We start from the raw sequence: 23,590 nt of genomic DNA, 5'->3' as shown, positions 1-23,590 counted from the left end.
ATGTGTCTTATAGTTACATAATAAATCTATTCCTGTTTCATTGTTCTTGCTTTTTTTGTATTTAAAGCATTCCACCAAGTCTTATTTGTCTGCAGCTGAGATTCAATCTATGCAATGTCTCTCAGGCCTCTACCAGTCCCCCAGCAAAGCACAGTGGTCAAGACATACTTCTGAGCACCTGGTCCAGAAGACCCAAACAAGCATCAGACCCATTATGCCAAGGGCCTGCCACAGTAATTTAGGGGATTTACTTACTCTTAATACCTAGGCAAGTGGCAGAGTTGTAACAGACTCATTATGCACAATGAGCCATGTTGCTTTCCTTATGTGCAATCCTGTTTTCCCATTACAAAATGAATGCTTCTAATCAAAAGTGTTTGTAAAACACATCAAAAATATGGACTTCCTTATTGGTTTTACAGGTTTCACAGTGTGTTTACCACAATGATGTAAAATGCAACCGTATATTTTCTTTTCTTATGTTGTGCTGTTCATTAGTAAATGCTCAGCTAGTTTTCTATGGCTAGTCTGTAGTCACTAGACTGAAACAGATGTGTGACAGTGTAGAATCATTTTATCGAATTTACTTTCCTTTTCCTCACTATGGTTTTCTATTTTGTATAATTAGGTGCTTTTATTGTGTTTTTATATCACTTGCAAACTGTATGCAGCTCTAATGAGACACATGTTTTCACCTTTTAGCCTAGCCTGAGGCATGTGATATATATTTTCATTCCAAAGTATAACAGTGAATTTTACACATTATTGTTTATTAACTGGCCTTTCGCTTTAAGACTTATTTTGAAACTAGTAAAGATGAAAAAAAACAACTTAACAAGAATATTCTGTTATTCAACCTACTGTACGTGTGAACAAAAACACACTACATAGAATAAAGTGTTGAGCACATAAATATACCATTTTTTACTGCTTTTTTATGCTGATACAGCAGTTTGTAACTGCAGATACTGTATATCAAAAGGAATGCATCATATTACAAAAATATGCTGCAATCAAGGTATTGATAAAATCAATAGTCCCAAAAATGTGTGGATGGCACTATTTTAGATGTGCTTTAAAAAGAAGGTAATTATAATCATAAAAAAGAGGATAATTGGATTGTTCTTGGTTATTATGAGCTTTGTGTTAGCCTGCATGTCTTCTCATATTTTGCCAGTGTTACATCTTGCTTGACAATGTCATATGAACATTTTACAGCAATAATTTAAGAATGTAAATCAGGTTGGTGAAATTACAAAACAAAATCAATTCATTTCCACCAGAAAGCTAAAGAAAGATGTATAATATAGATTATAATAGAGCAAACATTAGTCATGTAGAGAGGTACCTGATCTCATAAGGAAGCAGGCATCCTGGCTCCAGAAAAAAGTCATTAAGTCATGATATTAGTGTTTGTATGTGCACATATCATGTTGAAGAGCTTCAGAGAGAATATAGACTTAAAAAATATATTTTCCCAAGATAACCCACAGTGTTCTCCCAGCAGAATCCTGTTTGTACTCAATTTTCCGGCTGGTTGGAGGGCAGATGAAACAGTGACAGAAGGAACTTGCTTGGGTTCACAGTAAGCTAGAGTCTAAGCAGTAAGTTCCAAAATAAGGTTTTCTCAGGGACATATCAAGAGCTACCTTTTGGAAGTCTAAAACTAAAAAAGGAAACACCACATGAATACTACTGTATATCAACACAAAAGTGTATTACCCGACGCAATGACCGCAAATTTCTAAATCCAAGTGTGCCTGCAGGAATAAAAAACAGGGAATAAATTAGTTTAGCAAATTATAGGGGTCAACATTACATGTACAGTACATATTCTAGGAAGAAATTTAATATTATATAATAACTTAAAATAAAATAATTATAGTAATTCAATCCACAAGCACCTTACAGCATATTCACCTAAATTTCTTGTGTAAAGGTCATTCATTAGTTGTGATATGTTGTTTTTATCCAAAGCAAAGTCAGTAATTTTCAATCAATGAGAAATGTCTCTCTGCTGTTTATGCTGCTCATGTCTTTTCAAGGCACTGCACATTTTTTCACACTTATTATTGACTAACTGATCTCCTTAATTAGAAACAAAGCAAATGTGTTTTGTCTTTACCTGCCACTTTAACAATTTAGCCTAATTGTGTAGATTGAATTCTATATGAAGTTTGACATTTAGGTAGATACGTGTATCACTTGGAAAGCTAATGTATAATTTTCTAAGACTGAGTAAGGAGAATAGAGTAAGGGAACATTCAGAGACCAGTGATGCCATCACATTGCAATGCAAACGTTATTTCTAGCTATGCTGAGGAAACTACTGTAAATCCACAAGCAGACAAACACTTAGAGACCAGAATACTTAAAAAACCAATTAACATTAAGAAATGAGAAAAAAACTTCACTGGACATTCCAGAGGCAACAAGCAAAAGAGTGATTTAGCGTGATTTCCAGAGACAAATTCAAATATAGAGGTATACTGTAATTGTAGAGTATACAATTGGAAAGTATAGAAAAATGCAACAAAAGTTCAATTTTCCATTCCATTTTTAGCACATTTTGTCTCAAAATGGAAATTAAATATATGCAGAATGCTGTTTATAATGTTCATAGGAAGAAAACATTTGGTGACTGCTCAAAAGTGCCGGAGGGTCCTGAAATGAACTGGTTGAAGCAAATGGAACTTAGCTCTTTTTACTCAAACCCATTCAAATACAACTATGCTTAAAGAGACAGAGAAGAAAGAGAAGAAGTAGATAGAGGGGAAAGAGCAAGAGGGTAAGCAAACTCCCAGGTTAGAATGTACAGGGTGAATATACAGTGATCTGCAACAGCATGTTTTACCTTCATCAATGATGTACAATTTTGTTCAACTGCAAATGGTGAAAGACAGTCGAAGGAATATGCAACACAGGGGTAACCTCACGTGAACACGGGAAGAACATACAAACTTCATGTACTGTACATAAAACATGTTCAGATTTGAACTCAGGGCACCAGTGCTGTGAACCAGGAATGCCAGACTTACACACTTTTTATGTAAAAATTTCTATTAATTAGAAAACTTAAGATGCGGAGTGAAGAGATTGAGGAATCATGTGCATTTTGGTCATCTTCCTAAATTTTCCTTCTCTTAACGACAGACTACTATTCTACTAACTTTTCTCCATTCATTGGAAGTTTCGTTTCACACCTTTCTACACCTATCCTAACTTCACACCTCTTGATTTGCCTCTCTTTCTGTCCCCTACTCCTGCCTCTAACCCCTCCTCCCTCCCAGCCTTTGTTCTCCCACTACATTAGCTTTGCCTACCGCCTTGCCTCTCTCACACCTGAAGAAGCTCCACGGCCGAAAAGTTGTTTTTTCTTTCTTTTTTTCAGCATGGAATAAACCTATTACTTGTTCCTTTGCAGCGTACGCATGCTGACGCAGCTACCCACCTGAACTATCTTCCTAAATTGTTGCCTTATAGTATTTTTAAATGCTGTGCTTGTGTATCAGATATACTGTACCTGGTGTTTTTCATGGTACTATACAGTACAGTATGTATTGCACAGTACTGTATAAGAAATGTATAAATGTTAGCTACGGTACTGTACAAGAAATATATTAATGTTAGCTAAGGGGTAAGTAAAATATGACAGAATAGATAGAAACATTCTACTGTCAAATTCTTGACACCAGCAGCCATATTACCCTGCAACTCACAACTGGCAGCCCACTGAAGTTAAGCAGGTGTGAGCCTGGTCAGTACCTGGATGGGAGGCCTCCTGGGAAAAACTAAGGTTGCAAAACTAACTTCTTCAAATTTCAAATTAAGCATTTGTTTCTTATGTTGTGGACTGTCCATATAATTCCCTTGTGTGAAATAATAGTGGTTCACATGATTTCAGAATTAATACACCTGTCTCAGATAACGAGTTTCAGAAAAAGATTCAACCATGAAGACTTATATAGTAGCTTTCAAAACATTCAGGGATGAAGCTGTAGAAAGGCACAGATTAGGATAGTATAAAACAATTCAAACAATATCTGAAACCACCATTTCAGCACTTACATCATTAAAATGTGGAAAATGTATCACACCACCCAAACACTTGATTAGACCATCATTTCTAATCTGAATAGCCAGGCAACCAGGAAACTGTTTAGGGATGCCACTGTGAGGCTAGAGGCAAATTTGACAGAGGAATGGAGTACAATGGCTGAAATGAGAAATATAAATATCCATAAGACACAACTGTCCTACATGGCAAAAAGGAGAAGCAATTACTGAGAAAAACAAACAAAAATCCCTAAAGAGTGTAGTAACTGATACTACAGACATGTGGCAAAATGTTTCGTGGTCTGACAAGACAAAATTTTTTGAACAAATGCAAAGTGTTATGTCAGGTGCACAGGTACACAACACAGCACATCACTTAGTCAACACCTTCTCTACTATTAAGTAAGAACACTTTTATTATGCGGCTGCTCCTCATCAGCAGGGATTGGGAAGTCTTGTCAAAGCTGAGGAGAAAATCGATGGAGCAAAGTATAGGAAAATCTTAGAGGAAAACCTGCTTCAGTCTGCTAAAAAGTCTTAATTTCACCTTTCAGCAGGACATTGACCCAAAACACTAGGCCAATGCTGCAGTAGCTTAACAAGAAAAAAGGGAATGTCTTTCAGTGACCCAAAGTCCTGACTTGAATCTGATATAAAAATATGTGGCAAGTCTTGGAAATTTCAACCCATTAATGATTCCCAACCAACATGATATAGCATGAGCAAGTTTGCAAAGATGAATGGGCAAAATACTGTATGCAATGTCCTGGTGTACAAATGTGATAGGGACTATATTAATATAGGCCCCAGACAGTAGCGTACAGGGTGAGCATATTGCTGACTTGTCAGTATGTGACCTTCTTACCCACAACTACACTTTCTTTTGTAGTCTATAACTCACAACACACAATTCAGAACCTGTAGACAATTCATTTACTATTCTTTCTATTAAAATTAAAATCACCCTGATGATTCTCTTACTCATGTCCAGCAATCCTGTGTTCACAATCACATTCACGCTGTCAGGGAGCCTGGAATGGACAGGTAACACCTATGGTACAGAGTTCCTTTCAGTCCTACTTTCATGTCTCTTATCTCATAGCACAGGTTATAAATTCTAGTGGGCAGCCCTTCTAGTAAAGCCACTACTGCTCAAACACATTTCATTTTTGTTTTAAAAAACATAACAATTATAACATACAACAATCTGTCTCACAGTATGACATTTTCCCATTCTCTTCTGGCATGAAAAGAGAGGAGGGAAGACTTGTTGCAGCCAGATAGAACATCAGGGAATACACTCCAGAATGCTCAACTGTGCACCATCAACTGATCCCCACCAGTGTATCCCCTTCCTTTGATCTGTAATTTGCCCATTTCTGACAGAAATCTTATGTGGAAGACTGCTTCAATAATCATCAGCCTTTCTGCACACCCTTCACTCTCTCACATACTCATGGGTCTCTGCAGCCCACAGCTGCTCCACTGCCAGTCCCTACAGCCAACAGCCTCTGCTGCAGAATGTCTCCATATCACCAGGGTATTCTTCCTCAGCACCCTAGTAGAAAGTGTAAACTGTTCAAAAGGTGCAATGTACTAAAGCTGCTTCTTACAATCCCTGCTTTCTAACTCTTTTTAGGGTACTCCCCAAGCATCCCTCTTTTCCCTGATCACATGGGAAACTATTACTTCTCAGGATATTCACAAAAAATACCCTGCATAAGTTAGATTTTTCTGCCTAATGTGCCAAAATGCTTTCCTGCTAAGCCATTGCCTGACATACAGTACTTTCATGTGTATAAGCTGCAATTCCATAGGAAAGTGGAATAAGCTGGTTCAAGGTTTTGTCCCTACTACTACTCACTATGGAGAAGTAGTGCGTTACAGTATAGAACACACTGATAGAATACTTCAAAGCTAACAAAAATTGTAAAAACTCAAGGACTCAGCTTGGACAAATGCACTTTTTTCTGTTGCAAGACTAATGTCCATGACCTGAGCCAGAACTGGGCATTTCATTTTAATCCATTGCTAAATGTAAAAGTGAACAAATTAAAACAGAGATTTGGTGACATATCTTAATACAAACATTCTGATTTATATTTTACATACTGTACAATTCAGAAAAATACTGTATATTTTAACTGAATATGTTTTAGAATATATTTAAATATATGACCAGGTATATCTATAATAGTGTACAGTGTATATTGTGCAAGAAGGTGACATTGAAAAACAAGGAGGTTTGGGACTACCAGAGCCATAGAGCTTGGTGCTTGGGACTTGTGAGATTGTCATTCAGCTGTGAATTTTCTGAAGTCTTACTTTTGAAAGAAAGACTTTTCGGTTTTGTGGAGTCAGTAAGCAGCTTAGCTGCCCAGCTAATGAAAAGAGTGGCAAAAGTGCATAAATGAAAGAGGAGCTTAGATTTTATTTTTATTTTATTCCTCATCATTACTTTATAAATAAAGAGCAATTTTAACCTCACAGCTACATTTATGTGTCTGCTTTACCAAACCCTACTGATTTAATGACTGTCCAGTCCAGATATGTACCACTATAATCTATTCATTTTCTGCAAGCATCTAGTAAACTATTATGTTTGACAATATCCTTCTCAGGTTTATCAAAATATCTAATTTTTACATCACAACACCCTGTTCTATTTGATTATCTGTATAACTTGGTTAATGGAAACAGGCAAGCATAGGTTTGACAATTGTACTAATTTTTAAACTACAACTTAGCCAAATGTGGTTAAATCATTGTCAGCCTTTTAACTGATGAAGAAAGAAGATGGGATAAAAAGATCGCACAGAAACAGGAAGAGAATATTTGTATAGGGTACAAAGGAGACAATATTTTGGCTGTGGAGCCTTCTTCAGGTGTGAGGGAGAAAGGGGGTAACAAGCAGTTAATGAAGCTTGGGAGAACAAAAGACAGGGTAGTTGAGGGGAGGTGGGGAGCAGGGAAGAAGGAGTATCAATAATCTGGGAGAATTGGAAGAAAGGTGTGAAGTCAAAGCCTGCATATAAATAGAGAGGACTAGAAAGAGACAAGCATGTCATTAAGAAAAGGGGAAAGGTGTGATCCTAGTTTCAGGATAATTTTGTTTTTGGATGTCTTTCTGTGTAACAAGAGTTCCAAAACCCCTATGTGAAGATGCAGCCGGAGAGATCAGTATGATCATGGCCGTTAGAGGTGAAAAGGGAAAACTATGGGATTGGAGAGATCTTTGATCCTCACATCTCTGATATGTTCCCTGAAACAGTCTCCTAGTCTCCTGGTCATCTGAGTGATTCGGAATTGTCCAGAAGGTCTTTTAATGTGCTCAGTATTGCATATATATTTACAGGTGATGCAGTGAGTTCTGGGGAGATCAGGAGAACGTACCTGGTGTGGATGATTGCTGAGGGTAGTCAAGGGAGCTGTGAACAAGAAGGTTATGCAGATTAAGTGGTCAGTGATATGAGATGATGGGGTGGTCAGAAAAGAAGGTGGGGGAATCATCCTGTAAGATGGGGAAGTCATCATTAATAGTCCTGGGGATAGAAACAGCGTTAGGGTGGTACTGTAGGAAAGCACAAATGGAAAATGGTTGTGAATCCAGGAGCTCCTAATTGTGTTGATGATATGAGGGCTATTTTTGGCTCGAGAGGAGGCTTGGAAATCCATGTTGTTACTGCAAAGTCTTCTAAGCTTGAGGAGCTGTGAAAAAGGGAGCGAGTTTTCAGTATGTGTAGGGTGAAAGGAACTGTACAGAAAATGTATGGATCTGTGGGTTTGTCATAGACAGAAGTAGAGAGTTATGGATAGTTAATGGATAGGTTTATGTTCAGAAATGGAAGGAAAATGGAAGATACAGTATGTTGACTGTATAGTTAAGGGATGGGTGGACATTAGTGAAATGATGCAAGAAATATTCTAGCTAGTCATTAGAGGATGTGGCAGCACCGACGCTGTCATCGATGTATAGCCTGTAGAGGTCAGGAACAAAGCTGATATAGAAAACAAAGAAGCATTCTTCTACCCAGCCAACACAAATATTAGCATAGCTGGGTCCCATCCTGGTGCCCATGGCAACTCCACTAACCTACTGATAAAAAACGTTATTGAATTCAGTCTGAGGACCAATTCCGCAAGACATACAGTACAGGAGCGTGCGTAGGTGGATCAAGTTTGTCCAGCGTGTGCTTTTGGGCTGTAAGACCATTAATGTGGAGAATGACTGTGTAAAAGGATGTGATGTCCATGGTAAAAATGAAACATTCTGGTCCTGAAAATGGAAATTGTTAGAAAGCTGGAGAGCACGGAGAGTAGTATAGAGTAGAAAGCACTGTGGGAGGATACCTCTATAGATCTCTTCTCTACAGATGGGACTATTTGAACCAGGGGATTTAAACATTGGAGGAAATGACTTTAGCAATTTAGCATTCAATTAGGGAGTAACCTAGCCCTGAATAGTTTGTATATACTGTATTGCAAGGGACAGGTTTTGTTTTAACTTTTCCATATACAGTATAGTGTACAGTATGTGCCTCCGTTGAAGACTAGAGTCCTGTTTTAGGCTTGTTTTCCTGTTCCTGAAAGTGACTGGACCCTGTTACTCACAGATTTGTAATTATATGTAAACAATAACAATGGACACCATTTAAATGTGCAAATACTGTATACTGTATGTTCTACTTTTTAAGTTTTGAAACATGATTACTAATTTATTACCATACTGTGCCAGAGAAAGTGTTACCAATTGGCTGTCTTGGATAATATGAGATTCTGTATGTACAGTGATTGTTTAAATTTATGCAGTAATTTGCTTGCAAGAGGAAACTGGAGTCAGGGCCTGAAGTAATATCTTAACCTCTCCTTATTTAATTATTCACTCTCCCTCACCTGTAACAATACCTACCAATGTTTTTTTTTTTTAAAGTCTGATTCCTACAGTAGAAGCTCAACAAAAATTAAATGTTATTATCTCAGTACGTTAAAACATTTGTTTCAAAATAAAAATCCATACTGCCACATTTATTATATTAGAAGTTTTTATATTTTATTAGATTTGTGTTATACAATGCAGACATTAATCTTCATTTCAACTCCAAACTTGCCTAAAACTTTAAGAGAATTTCTTGTCATAGCTGAGATTATTGAGACTAAATATATTCAAATTTCTGCTTGAAGATTAGAATCAAGCAGGAATGGCTACAGAATGAGCAAATTGCCACAGCGAGCACCAGCTAAAACCTATTTCTTGTTAACTTAAGATGACGACATCTATACTTTTAGATGTAAAACTCTTGTAGAAATATTCCACCTTTCACATTGATTAAGGTCATCCTTCTGACTCAGTCCTGCAGTATTACCCTAGTTAAAGTTTAGAAGAACTGTTCATGCATTTCTATCTTTGTCTTTTTAAAGTCATTGATAAGCCTAGAACATCTTGTTGTGATGATTAATGAAATCAAAGTACTGAGATGCATTTTCAAGCCTACTTTCTATAGAAAAGTGATACACCTCGTACTCCAAATTTCATCTTAATCAGTTGTGTCTTACTGTAGTTGTAAATGTCTCAGCAGCTTGTTTGTATGATCATTTTAAGTGTGTATATTCTGATGCTTGGAAAATGTATCCCTGGAATGAGGCATTTGTTCTCATTGAATCTTTATAATTTAGATGCTTAAGAATAAGATGGTAAAATATAGTACATATTACATGAAGTAGAAAAAACACTACATTTTAATAAGTTCTGGACTTCCTCTACCTCAAACAAAACACATACAAGCTACATTTTGGATGTTTCTAAATATTAAAAAGAAGGAAACAATAAAGCTTCAGGACATATATACATAGAATAGGTGTTTTAATATTTAAAGAAATTGATTTGGTATTTTTTTACTGAATATGAATGCATTTTTATTTATTAGATTCTGTTAATGTATTTCTAATTTACAAGGGATAAAAAACAAGATATTCCAAAACGCAGTGGCTGAGACTATGCTGTATTGAAATATACAGTGAGTGTAAAATAATCCATCCAGCTTCTACTGTAACTGCTTTATCCAGTAAAGGGTTGTGGGGGCTCCAGAGCCTATCCTGGCAAGCAATAAGCACAAGGCAAGATGCAGCCTGGACAGGACACCAGAATACATATAAACACAAACATATAGACACTCACACCCATTCAAAAGTCAAGCGACACATTTTAAAACCCTTATCCTGATATTTAAAACACTTCCTAAGAACCTAAAAAATAGCTGTAAATCTTGTAAATACTTAGTTGTTATGGGACTCTTGTTGTTGTAAATTAAATATTAAAATAGTCAACATCTATTTTAATTTATTTTTAATAAATGCCTACAATTTTCATGTTTTTTCAAAGTGTTTCTACATCTAACAGCATGTCTGAATGTAATCTAATAAAATGTCATAACCCCTTTCAGAAATGTCCATGTACTTTTCTTATTAATTAGGCAATTAGGCCAGAAGTATTTACTGTAATAATATAAAATTAGTTCAATATGGATTTTTATTGAAGCTTTTGTCAATGAATATTTTGAAGGATCCTTAGGAGATCTAGACCATACCATGTTGTCTCTGCACAAAATGTCTCACTTTGTAATTGTGAATTAATAGAGTGGCTGTCTTCTAATGATTTCGTTTCCTCCGCCTACACTGTCTAGATGTAAATATCTGCTTGCACTGTTTTAAGACCTTTCATATTGTCATTTTAAGTGATTTATCCTCCTACCACAAATCAATAAACTGGTTAGTAGGTAGAGAAACTGCATTTAAAAGGACAACTAAAAAGTGAAAATGTGAGTTAAAAAGTTTATTTTGCATATTTTGATCTTCAATAGGAACTCCATATATTTACATGATGCAAAAATGTATATTAGAGCCATTGTTTCAAATAATTTGTGGGAAACAGTTTCCTGAAGAAAAATGTGATGATTTTTTTTAAGTGAAGCACTTCTTATTATTACAGATTAATCACTACAAAATCAAAAATGATAACAAGGTGGCTATAAAATTTTACAAGATTATGCAATTGGAAATTTAGCTCAGTGGTATTTAAGTCTTCAAATGTACAGTATGTTGTAACCAGAGATCAAGCATTATACATTTTATGAGATACAAAAAGACAAAATGACATGCAAGCCAAAGGTGAATAGAGTTTTGCTTTGTATAATGTAAATAATATAATTGATTAGGTTATATACTGTAGATTTAATAAGAAGTTTTATTTAAAATAGCTTGACCTGTTATGTGCAGTCATTTTTATTTACTCCACCTCTTAAACATGGAGCACACTATGCTAAGATCTGGCTTTTGCCAGAAGGGTTGTTTTTGGTCTCATTTCATACAGAAGCAGAAGTAGATTCCCAGTAGTGAGACCCCATGCACATTAACTAACTGAGGATCTCCATGTCATAAAGTTTAATTTCAATCACAGGCTTCAATGGCTCAGAAAATTCTTCCTCTTTATTCCCCTGACAATGAAGTAAGGTATCATTTAGCCCTTAACAAGAGAAGAAATAATGATCTGTACCTTGGCACAAGGCACTCATGTTAAAGAAACAGTGCCCCTTTTCCCTAAATGACAAGCTGTAATAAGGAACAAACACACAGACTCAATGCAACATATCATATTTAACCCAATATAATTTATGCAAAAACCAAAGACCTTGCTCGATTTTAAGTGTTGAGCAAAATATAGCCCTGTTGAAGAATAACAACAATGGCTGAACAATGGCATAACAACTCACTTGTAGTAAAACATCAAACACTCCTAAAACAGCATTTTATTTTAGTACCCATTACAGACAGTTTTAAATAATACTACTGTATTTAACTGCTTACAAATTTATTGAAAGGGGCTACAGTAGGTCATATCTTATGTTCTAAATTCTTTTTTACTTTATCATGGATAATATGGAGTTTACTTCTTTTAAAGGATACAACATTAGAATTGTGTTTCTATGCAAATTAAATTCTAGTGGCTACCTGTAAATCATAAAGTCAGTAGGCAACATTCTAAAATACAGGAATGGATTTTAAATGTCACTCTTCTGAAGACTGAAAACTACTCACAACAATAAGTCTAAAGAATATCAATGGTAAACAATACAAAGCCAGTGAGTCCACATTGATAGCAGGAAGTCTAGAGAGATGAGCTGAACCAAAGTGAATAAATGGAAGATAGGGCCTAGAGCTAAATGATAACCACAGACCCCCTCAGATCTATTCCCCTGTTAATGCCATCTTAGTAGTTCACCAGCCAAGGGGAAAAAAACATGGAGAGCAAGGAAAAAAGCCTTAGGCTTACAACCTGCATGAGTGGAATTACATACAGTGACCCACAGCAGGACATTGGATGGAAAGCAGAACTTTGCTAGAAGCATTAACAGGAGCCAGATGAAACACTGTATGTGCAATTCCTTTTAAATAACACATACAGTATCTAGGCACAAGGCTGCTGCCAGAACAATAGTGTATTGAACCCTGACAAAAATAGAAGGCTAGGAATAATACTTAAATTGCTAGACTTGTGACAATCAGCTATGTTCATCTGCATAGATGTATATGTAACATACTGTACAGTACCAATGCAGTTAAGGAATAATCCACCAAAGGCTGAAGGAGAGGAAGCTAATAGCTTGCTTCCTCATGGCTCACCAAGCAAAAGCATTACTGCACAGTTTGTACGATGAGTCATTCTATCACAGGTTTGTTATGTTTTGCTTTAGATGCTAATTGTAGACAAGGGCACATATCAGCTTGGGTACTAATACACAAGATCTTGAAAAACCCAGCAGCAACCACTAAATTAGCCTAATGGAAGGATGGTGATCTGAAAATGTAGAAATGGCATTCAAATGGTTGGAAAGTTAGATGTATTCTGAAACCCTGTAATAGCCTAAAGTCAAATAGGATTCATTAAATTCATATTCCACTCTCTAATATTACGTAGTTGTATGTCTTATTAATCTAAACTGAAAACATGTATTTCCATTATGAATTGGTAAATATTACAAATTAAATTAAACTCCACGGAGATTAATACAGAAAAAGCAGTTAAGTAGCAAATTAACCTCTCTAAACTGTGATGAAATCAAAATCCACATACTGTAAATGAAACTGAGGTGATTATTATGACAACATTCATTTTGGGCCTAATGTACCTAATTAACTTAATCTCACCTCATGTTGCATGTATGAAGTTGACATTACAATCCTTCTTATGTTCTTCGAATTTGCCATGATTACCACTCAGGATAATAAATATTTGAGTCATGTCCCTGAGTAATCATTTCTAGCCTAAAAAGAGTCTATTTCTTGACTGTAATCTCAGAAGAATCTGTGCTGTCGTATTGGAAGGTGATATGGTTATCCAAAAACTGAATTTCAGCTTTAAACAAAAAGCAGTGATTGACTTGAGCAGTTATTCCAACCTACCGTATAACATCACAGTCCATCAGGTTCACCTGTCTAGATGTGATAGTGTATTTAAAGACTGGGTTTAATTAGTCCCTACCTGTAGTACTGTACTGTATGTTTTCTGGTGGCCTCTGTGCAGTAAATGCATGGCATTTAATGCAAGAAGCATATCCACTTTAAAATTGTGTCTTTGCAAATAGTTGTACTGTACAGAACCAAAAATGAACACTTACACCTCAAGTCATTATTAAGTGTATGGCACATTCTATAAACACATTGAATACACCCGACTATTACAAAGATCACTGGATTTTTAATACAGTGACTGCAAACATCACTGGATAAAGAAAGTATACTGGACATTGAAATAATAATTGTTGAAAGATTTAATTTTGAGTGTCCTTGCATTATACAGTACATGCATCATCCTGGGGAAAAGTTGGGTGAATATTCAGCTTGTGTTGACTCCCTCAATAGGTTCAATAGGTCTGGCAGGGATATAGCGCTGGCATCTGTGCATGGGGGTATTGGAAAATCTGTGATCATGTCACAATGAAGAACTGGTTTGCACAAATGGACTGCTAACTCAGGGCTCTAATTGTGTGTTGGGTGACTGCTGTGAGGTTGCTGCTGAGAATTCTATGACAAACTCAAGTCGTGAGACTGAGAAACTATTGTGCAGTGGGTCATAATGCTGTGCATTGCTGTCAGACTCTTATTGTGTCTGCCTTGTTTAGAGAAGAAAGCTATTTACATATTGAACAAATGACTCATTTTCATTCCAGAAATCTTAAACATTACATTATTTTAATGTAATCTGTCCTTTTACCAATAATAATAAATCAGCAAAGAATGATAACAAAACAAGTATGAATTTAACAATCCATCTACAGACTGAGACTGTCATTGTTGATAGCTCAATACATTTCTTTCAAAGTAAGTTTGGTTTGACATAAAATCCACTTTACATGAGAGGTATTTAAAGACGTCTCATCAAACACATTTGATGCTTTTAATGTGATAAAGAATATCTGCAGAAAAAAATCTCTCTACACTTTCAGATACATGGAAGAAGTATTTTTGTACATGGCACTTAATCGTTATTCTACAGACAATGAGTGCATATGTTCACTAGAAAAACAATTAAACATGTCTGTGATAGGTCATACAAAGTTAAACATCTGTTGGATTTGTGTTTAGCAGCTGTGCTTAAATTACCCAGTGGCAAAATGATCCCCTATTATCTGAGGTTTGATCAAAGATAATCTTTATAGAATTAGTATAAAATGTACCTGCATCTACTGTTTAATTATTAAATGTTTCATACTGTAAATCACAAATACCAGCAATCTACAGGTTAAATTGAAGATGGTAACTCATTCCTTAATGTAAATGAGGATCAATAGAGGCAACAACTTAAATAGTTTTAAATGTGTATGCTTTGATTACTCTAAGATTTAAAATGACATTTTTACATTGTCAGATTATTGGACGAGATGTAATAAGTATTTTTAAAGCCAGGATGTCTGAGTTATTCCCTCAGGCCTCTGATTTGAGTCAAAGTAGAGGGAATTCATATTAGTTTGCAGTAGTATCCATTTCTTAGATGCTTTCTGCTATCAAAAAGCTTGGGATAATATGATAAAAATGCTATTCCTGCGTGATTCCTAAATTGCACATTCTTTATAAATCCCAGAGCATTAAAAAAATAATTAAATTTGATCTGAATAAAGCTTAGGCAAAATGCTGTTTTACATATTTATTATTATAATTCATGGAAAGAGCTATTCACTGCAGAAACTATTTCACTTATCAACAGGTGAACCATCAATCTAAGATTCATTAGCCATTTGTCTAAAGCTTCATATAATCAAAAACATCTCAGCAGTACTTGTACTGTGTAACAGAAGCAGAATGTGCTAATAAAAATGTCTTAAGCTGAGATTTCCAAGTGAATTAACTAACAAAGACACTCATTCTGAGAATAGGCTATATCCAATAGTCAAGAAATCTGATGCTTAGTCTCCTCTGTGTCATTAGTTAGCTCTGTGACTGGTATTTACCAAGTGGAGTTGCACAATCAGCAAAGTGCTATAGACTGTAAGTAATCTTGAATTGGATAAGGGAATCCTCAGACTGCCATGCCTTTGTGTCTGGGATGTGAGCTTGCAAAGACATCAGTGAGAACAATCAACATTTGATGCTAACAAAGGGTGTGATAATTTTTTTTCTTTTAATTTAATCATACTATCTTGCCCTTCATCTTCTATTTTACATACTTCTACTGTACAGTATGCTTCTTTTATCATTAGGTTAGGTTGAATCTGTACTTTCATGTTAGTACTCTATGTTTTGCAGTATATAACATATTTCAGTTACTTGTGAAATTGTACAAATTGTGATGTTAGTTGTTTTTGATAGAGAAATCTGTTAAATAAGCCTACTACAGACATTTTGGGGTATGCAGTATGATATATGGAGGATGACTTGTGGACAGCGCACCTTTCAAAGAAGCACAGCCACAATCCTCCCACAAAGGCACAAGGTTCTGCCAGTAAACTCAAGTGACTAAGAATTACTAATTGACAGTTTATAAAGAAAACTACAAAAAAACATTTTATCAAAATGTTCTTGAACTATAACAACCTAACTTGAACAACTCAAAATATACCTTTAATGGACTCTTTTCCAGGGAAACTAATTTTTTTAATATTTAACTAATTGAGCAACATAACAAATCATGTCAATCCAAGTTGTTGCTGGCAATAGATACTGTATTTAAAATCAAAACCTCAAAACAAAATAAAAAATTTAAAACCTTTCTTTGATTTTTTGTATCGTGTATTTGATTATTTGGGTGTGTAATGTTAATTTAATCTTTTTAAAAGGATGTAACCTCTTTTAATACTGTTGAAATAAGCCTGAAAGACAAATTCAGAAGTGTAAGAGAGACCGTCCCACAAGTAAATTCAAATACAGTATAAGCGCATCATAGGGTTTCATAAGAGTGAATGAAAATAAATAAAATAAAAGACATAAAACTAAATATTTAGATGTCACGTATTATAAATAATATATTAATTGCTATTCTGAGTCATGAATATTGCAGGTAGAATCAATATAGTGCTCCATATTTATGTCTTCCCAAAAGAGTATTTAGTTAACACTAAAAGCATGGAAATGACTGCACAAAAGCAGCTAAGATAAGCTTCTTTACTGACATACAACTGATGATGATTTGCTTAGTTATATGTACTATACTGTATATGGTGGTTATGTTTACTTGCCAAGCACAGATAAAAAGCTGTTTTGTTCCATTAATAATGTCATTTGGAACTAAATCCATAATCCATAAATTATATGTTGTAATACATACAGTACTGTATAATACATGAACCCAGTTTTTTGCAGGTCTGAATGTTGTATCATTTTACAGTAATGTGAAAAAATCACATGCACAGAATAGAATTTACTTCTTTGTCATGAGGAAAATGTTAACCAAAACCAATGGCTTCTGAAAAGATGAGTGCATAAAGGAAGTTACTGTTGCATGCATTTCTGATTCCCACTGGTGAAGCATCTATAATTATCTCTTTGCAGATTTTATATGTTGCCCCATGACATTTACTTGCATTTTCTGTTCAGAGAATGGTTTTTAAAAGCTGTTTTACTGGAATAGTGAAATATCATGGAAAGTATAAGGACAGAAGAATAGGAAACACGGTACATTACTCAATAAACAGAAAACAATTAGAAACAAATGAGAGAATACTTGGTATTCGGACTGTGCATGGTAAAGCAATCTTGCAACACCTAACATGCAGTGTGAATACAGATAATATTTTTGAGAGAGCTCCTGCTCTGCTTCTCTGCAAATTTTAACAAGCTTTTGCTTCATGGCTAGGAGATGGAAACTTATCTACAGTATATGCTCAGAATATCATCCCCCATACTGGAGATTCACATTTCTGTGCTAATAAGAAACTTGAAGTAGTAAGTACATTTAGATAAAGATTATTACCAGAGCAGGTTTTGTGTTGTGTGACCATGGGGGATGTTTTAATGCTGTATTAACAGCCTGGTTGATATTATTAATAGATCTATTAAAATTGGATAGCTTAATTGCTATGGTTGGTAACAGGAACGTATGCAATTGCTTTTAGTATTTTTATACATCATTTAAATTGGCCATTGGTAAGGTTCAATAAAGCACTGAGTCTGTATATATTTAAATCTGAAGTATTGATTAATCTAGTTGCCTTGAATTCTGGCACCGTCCGGTGTTTCAGTGCTCTCTAGCATAAATGAAACTCGGTGCTATATCCCCTCTGGCAGGGCCAGCATATTAACATTGCAATGCAAATTAGTCATGATAAACTTGAATACCAGCATTGAAAGAAAATATTTAAAAATGTACTGGATTCCTTGTATCACTTGTAACTGTTATTGGCTTTGTAGTACTGCATGTACATGTACAGTACAAGGAACAATAATAAAAAAAGTTCATCAGCAGAATATGAGCTGAGCTAAAAATTAGAAGTTATTTTGTTGCATAACACAGCCTGTTTATTGCTCTAAAATATATCCATAAAGTACTGAAGCAAAAATATTTTCTAAACTCTTTCATAGTCCTTTCTTTCCGGTAGGCAACTGTGTCTCAACTGTGTCTGCTGTTTGCATCCTCAATAAACAGCATTTATTGTATGGATATAGCCAGGGGAATCCATCTTATTGCATAATTAAATAGCCTAATCAAGCTATGACGCCATTTAAAAGTGGATACCAACAAGGAGGTACATAACTTTATTAAATCAGGTAATTAATCTGTTGAGATTAATTACACTGTAGAAAGTTACAAAGCAGATCTTTTAGCTTCAGCCATGCATGGAAACAGCTTGATTTATTAAGATGATTGGGACATATTGAGCTATTTGTTATTCATTATTCATTGTTGCATACTTTTTTCGTGCATATACAGTACCAAGTCCAGTATAACCATACTAAAATGAGAAAAAATAGAACAATTAATATAAATCAGGGTATATTTTCTGGGTCTAATCACTGGGGATATACAATATATACTGTAGAACCATAACTGAATTGCATTTTCCTTCCCACGTTTTTGTTGATGTGAGCGATTAATAGTGTTTCCCTTGTAACTACTGTACTACTGTAAATACAATAAAGCAATGTGAAATGTATAGGCAGTTTATATCAGTTTCTGCAAAGTTAAGGGTGATATTATTATCACAATCTGCTGTATATCAGAATTGTCTACATTTAGGTACAGTATGCAGTGTATTGTTTATTATTTTCATTTTCTTTTAACTTTGTACTTACTATATGCTGGCAGAATGACCAGAGTATTTCCTGGACTGAAAACTACATCATATACAGAATGTTAAAAGGGATCTGGTTTATCCTGGGAAAGAAAGAGGGTCAACGAGATTTTCTTACACTCGAAATGCCTAAAGAGACTGAAACGTCGAGTCAAACCAGTCCTTCAAACTCCAAAATACAAATGTAAATTAGGATTAAAAGGATTATGGACAGAGAAAGGGGACACTTCTTTCCAACAAGGGCCATTAAGTGTGTGGAACATACAACCAACTTACAGTCACGACACTTACATGCAGGGTATAATGAATAATGGTGTATTTGGAATTTTCAAGTTTGAAATGAGAATGCTGAATACCTGAGTGTGGGAACATTTATTCCTAATGCATCTATCTTTCTGTTTCATCTAAAGCAAAAATGTGCAAAACAGAATATTCCCTCTGACAACATACAGTAACTGCATGCTGTCATAACATAACATGTCATAACATGTCTCCTCCTTGGTCAGTTTGTTTTGCTAGTAACCTTCAGTGATCTACTTGATTAAGTTGCTTGAATCACCAAGATTCCAACAACCAAAAGGCCTCTTTGTAACAAACAGTTCTTTCCGGACCCTATGCGGACGACACAGTCTGACGGAGTGGGGAAACACTAGGGAAACGTCATGCAGGAAAACGGGGCTGAAGACAAGGGGGCGTGTCCAAGGTGCGCTGGTGCACGGGGGAGGTGTGGCCGAGGCGAACAATCCTAGAGAGTAGTCCTTAGGGAAAATCCAAAACGCAAGGGTAAGTCCAAAACCAGGAGATCCATCAGAACTCGGAATTTAAACCACGAAGGCAGGGTCGGAAACGGCGGACGGGGAACGGGAACGGAGGTTAAAACCTTAACGGGACCAGGCGCTTCCAGGTCCCGGACTCGCATGATATGGAAATCAGGTGCAGAGCCGGGATGAGCATCAGTGCCTGGCTTTTAAGGTGGGCTGGGAAAAGGGAACAGGTGCAGAGAATAAAGTCTTAGTGAAAGGGCTGGAGCACCCTTAAGGAGGGGGAACTAATATCGTGACACTCTTTTATTAGATTCCTGAAAACATAGAAAAAAGCCCACTCTTTTGTCATTTGAAGGTCTCCAGAATTTCAGGATCGGTTTCATCCTTGAATCATGACTCAGGACTACATGAAAGCTCCCATTTACTTTGCAGGGTTTTAAAAGGTGATTTTGAATTCAAAAAGGTCACTGTAAGACCACCAGTTTAATTTTCTAAGTGATCAAAAGCAAAATTCTCATCATATTTCTTCTAAGCCTGCAGAACTGATGTTTTAAAAAATATATTCGGTATTTTGATATGAACTGTAGTTTGGAAGGTTTGGGTGGAAGGTACAGCATCCAGTGAGAGTTCATGAATCAAGTGATTGCATTTGTCTTAGATGTAAAGAGGCCATGGCAATCTGTGGACTTAACAACAATGACTTCTCAGTCATTGCCTTTTCTTTTGATTAATGCTCTTATTATTGCTTTTATTAATGGATGCGATTCATGGGTGCCTGGTTTTCTGATGTTTTCTCATGTTTGCCATTTACTGAATTTGCAAACAGCTAAATCTTGTGCGTGTCTGTTTTTCATTCGTGCTTCATGCCAAATGTATTTGTATTCATTTGTAGAAATCCTATTTTTAATAAGATCCAAAGGAGGCCTAGAGGTGGAATCTTTAGTATTAAAAATACTGAAACTCATATCCTTGGGTTTTTTTTTGTTGTTGCATTTTTAAATCTGTGGTCTGATTGTAAGAAAAAATGCAAGTCCTGATATCAATGTAATTTAATAAGGATCTTGTCATTTCAAATCAGACAAAAGCAGGTGGCTCTTACCAACTGTCACTCTTGATTTGCAGATGAATCCTCTGGGGCATGTAAGAACCACAGTGCACTGCATCCCTTAAGTACAATACTTATTTTTGTAGTTGTATCTTTAAATTTCTTAGCATGCTTTTAGATATACTGAAACTGATTTTCAGGAACGAACTTGGTTTTACACTGCTATATTTTCTACTACACAGTAAGTCCAAAAATATTCCACAATATTTCAGTTCAGTTCATATTCCTCCATATTAAATAATCGCATTAGCTTTGATGAATATTTGATCATTTTTATTCCTATATTCAAATTCTTCTGTTACCATAAAACATTTGAAGAGCAGCAGCAATATTAAAAATGTCATTGACAGTTTAAGGGTTTAGTAAAATGAATGAGTCAACGACTCCTACTGCACATTGCATCTTTCTACTGAATTCTGTGGTTGAGAGCTATACTTCTTTAAATAATTGATGCCGGTGTCCGTTCTAATTAAACTTGTATTTTCACTCAAGAGCTCCTTGTAAATTAAGCACTTTCACGGTAAACATTCTAGACCTGTATCTACCTGTGCGAACACTATGTTTTGTGCCACACCCCCTTCTCAGCAGTTGCATATGGTATGTTCCAGTGATGCTGGTGTAGACACTATGAGAGCCTGTGTCCGCAACAGAAGAAGCTGGTGAGAATTGCAATTGCTTTAGAGCTCCCAGGAAGAAGCGAAATTACTTGAATGCATAGTCCATCACTTCTTTCACGAAGTACACTCACTGCTTTGCATCACCAAACTGACATCTAAAGAAACAAGCTTGACAGCATAAACTGACTCGCGTCTCAATATTTTTTCAAGGATAAATGAAGATACAGCATAGAGGGATTTAAATGTATTTTTTAATTCAGTCATGCTGTGAAGAAATGGAATGGAACTAACCTTTTGTTATGGCAACACTTCGCAAAGGTAATGCTACTGTAGCTGTTTCAAAGCCATATGCTGATGGTGGTAGCGTACAATTCAGGATGTCCGTCTGTGGGTATTCGTGCGCTGCAGATTCCCTCAGCAGCTTATCATCCGCTGGTCCGTTTTCATAAACACTGCAATATTACTGATACACATTTTATGCTGTAGGGTTTTGTAATCGTTATAAAATCAACAGGAAAATGCTTCTAATGATTCGAAAAGCGTGTATTCCATGACGAGGGCAGTGCTACTGTTCATGAAAAACAGTTTCAGTTTTCTATGGTGCCTGGTGTGTTTGTAATGTCAGATGGGAATGCGGTTCATCAGTTTATTTTAAATGTTGCCGTTACGTTTTCTCGTCTGCTAATTTGATTTTTTAAATAAAAAGTTAATAATTTCGTCGCCACCAGCATTAAAAGGCAGATGTGTTGGAAACAAATTGGCTGGTGTGACACGGTAAGCATACCTTTACAAATCGATCAACAGCTTAAAATGGGGTTATGTGCCATTAGAAGTCACAAAAACTTTACATTTTTGTTTATAATGTATTGTGTTGCATCTTCACAAAACGTTACTGACATCTATGTTTTGAAAGTAAATTCACGAATATTGTGCACTTGATTAAAGCTTAGGGGAAAATATACATGCGGCACTGAGTTAAAATTCAGAGCTTTAATAGTAGAAAATGTTTTATTTACCCGCGTTTCCTGACATCAGGCTTTCATTCTTAAGTTAGCGGTATGATTTGTCGCAGATTGCATTCGCCAGTATCTTACAAGCCGCAAGAGGGAAGTGGATTGCTCCAGCTTCAGTAGCAACCAGGACTACTCAATCACGCGTGTGTAAGCGAAAAAGCATTGTCACTTTTCAGAAACCTAAATAATGTTGCGCCACTGATTCCTGGAGCAAGTCACACCTTTGGCTTCAGTAAACAAAGTCACTGCACCCCATTCGAAATGTAGCCAGGTTTTGTGCTTTCGAGCCTTTGTTTCAGTATCTCATTGGGAAGTGACACCGTAGCGAGTTGCAATTTGCCAAATTGACAAATTTACAATATACTCTTAGATAATAATTCCAAAAACATCCACCGCTACTTAATTCCACCTAAACATTATTTATTTGTTGACCCGTCTGGTCTCAATGTAATGCATCGTTAGTAAGAATGCAAAAAAAAAAAGTGCAAGAAGCAAAACATAATGAAATATAATTGTGATATGTAACTACAGTTCATATAAAAGTAGTAGTTGCTAGTGTCGACTGCCAAATAATTCCTTTAATTTTGATCATTTAAAATATAAATTTGCTGAATAGTGACTAACATTACAAAGCAGTTTAGCGTAAGAAGACAAGACAAACTTACAAATCGGCAAGAATTGTGTTTTTACTTTAAAGCTGTAGATGTGAAAAGTTAAAAAACCATGGAGTATAAATACAGTTTAAATTTTGTTTACTATAGTACTGAGCTTCTTCCCTGCTTACAACAAAACCAGAGCTTTCTTAACTATGAAGAATGCCACGTTTTTGTTAGAGACCGCCGCAGGTGTTCATACCTCACAAATTTCAATGGGGGAGATTTTAAAAATCGATTTTTATGGTTGAGCTGGTTTTATTTTTAATTGCTGTTTATTTAAATTTTATTGCAACTAACTCGTTTTTTTACTGTCCAGTTTTTAAAGAAAGAACAAAGAGAAATGAGAAGATAAGGCGTTTTATAATTAATCTTTCTTCTCTTGGGAACACTATAACCTAGAGTAGGCTGTTTGTAGGAAATAAAAACACGGCCGGATAGCCTTGCCAAACATAGCTAATAATATCCCTCTCAAGGCAAGTGAATGTGAATGCAAATTTGAATCCCAGTGGGCACAATCCAGTTTACATGCAGAGAAGTGCCAGAGGTCTTCATTTAAGTCCCAGTTGCAAAAATATTTCGCATTTTATGATACAATATACAAT

At 35.7% G+C, this 23,590-nt stretch overlaps 1 protein-coding gene across 4 annotated transcripts in view; it reads left to right on the top strand.

Moving 5' to 3' along the window:
* The window catches only part of tenm1 (teneurin transmembrane protein 1), a 342,106-nt gene that overhangs the window by 49,532 nt on the left and 268,984 nt on the right, over window positions 1-23,590 (top strand). For 3 of the 4 annotated variants that reach the window (XM_015351454.2, XM_015351453.2, XM_006632755.3), the window contains exon 1: window positions 21,351-21,637. The exons of the other annotated variant lie outside the window; for it this stretch is intronic. The gene's annotated coding sequence lies outside the window, so the exon portion shown is untranslated. Of the gene's footprint in view, window positions 1-21,350; window positions 21,638-23,590 lie in introns of those variants that run through there. 4 annotated transcript variants of the gene reach the window in all.

Source organism: Lepisosteus oculatus, chromosome 8 (assembly GCF_040954835.1).
Source record: "Lepisosteus oculatus isolate fLepOcu1 chromosome 8, fLepOcu1.hap2, whole genome shotgun sequence".
Lineage (NCBI taxonomy): Eukaryota > Metazoa > Chordata > Actinopteri > Semionotiformes > Lepisosteidae > Lepisosteus > Lepisosteus oculatus.
The sequence above is the reverse complement of the archived record's forward strand: the minus strand, read 5'-3'. Positions and strand labels throughout refer to the sequence as shown.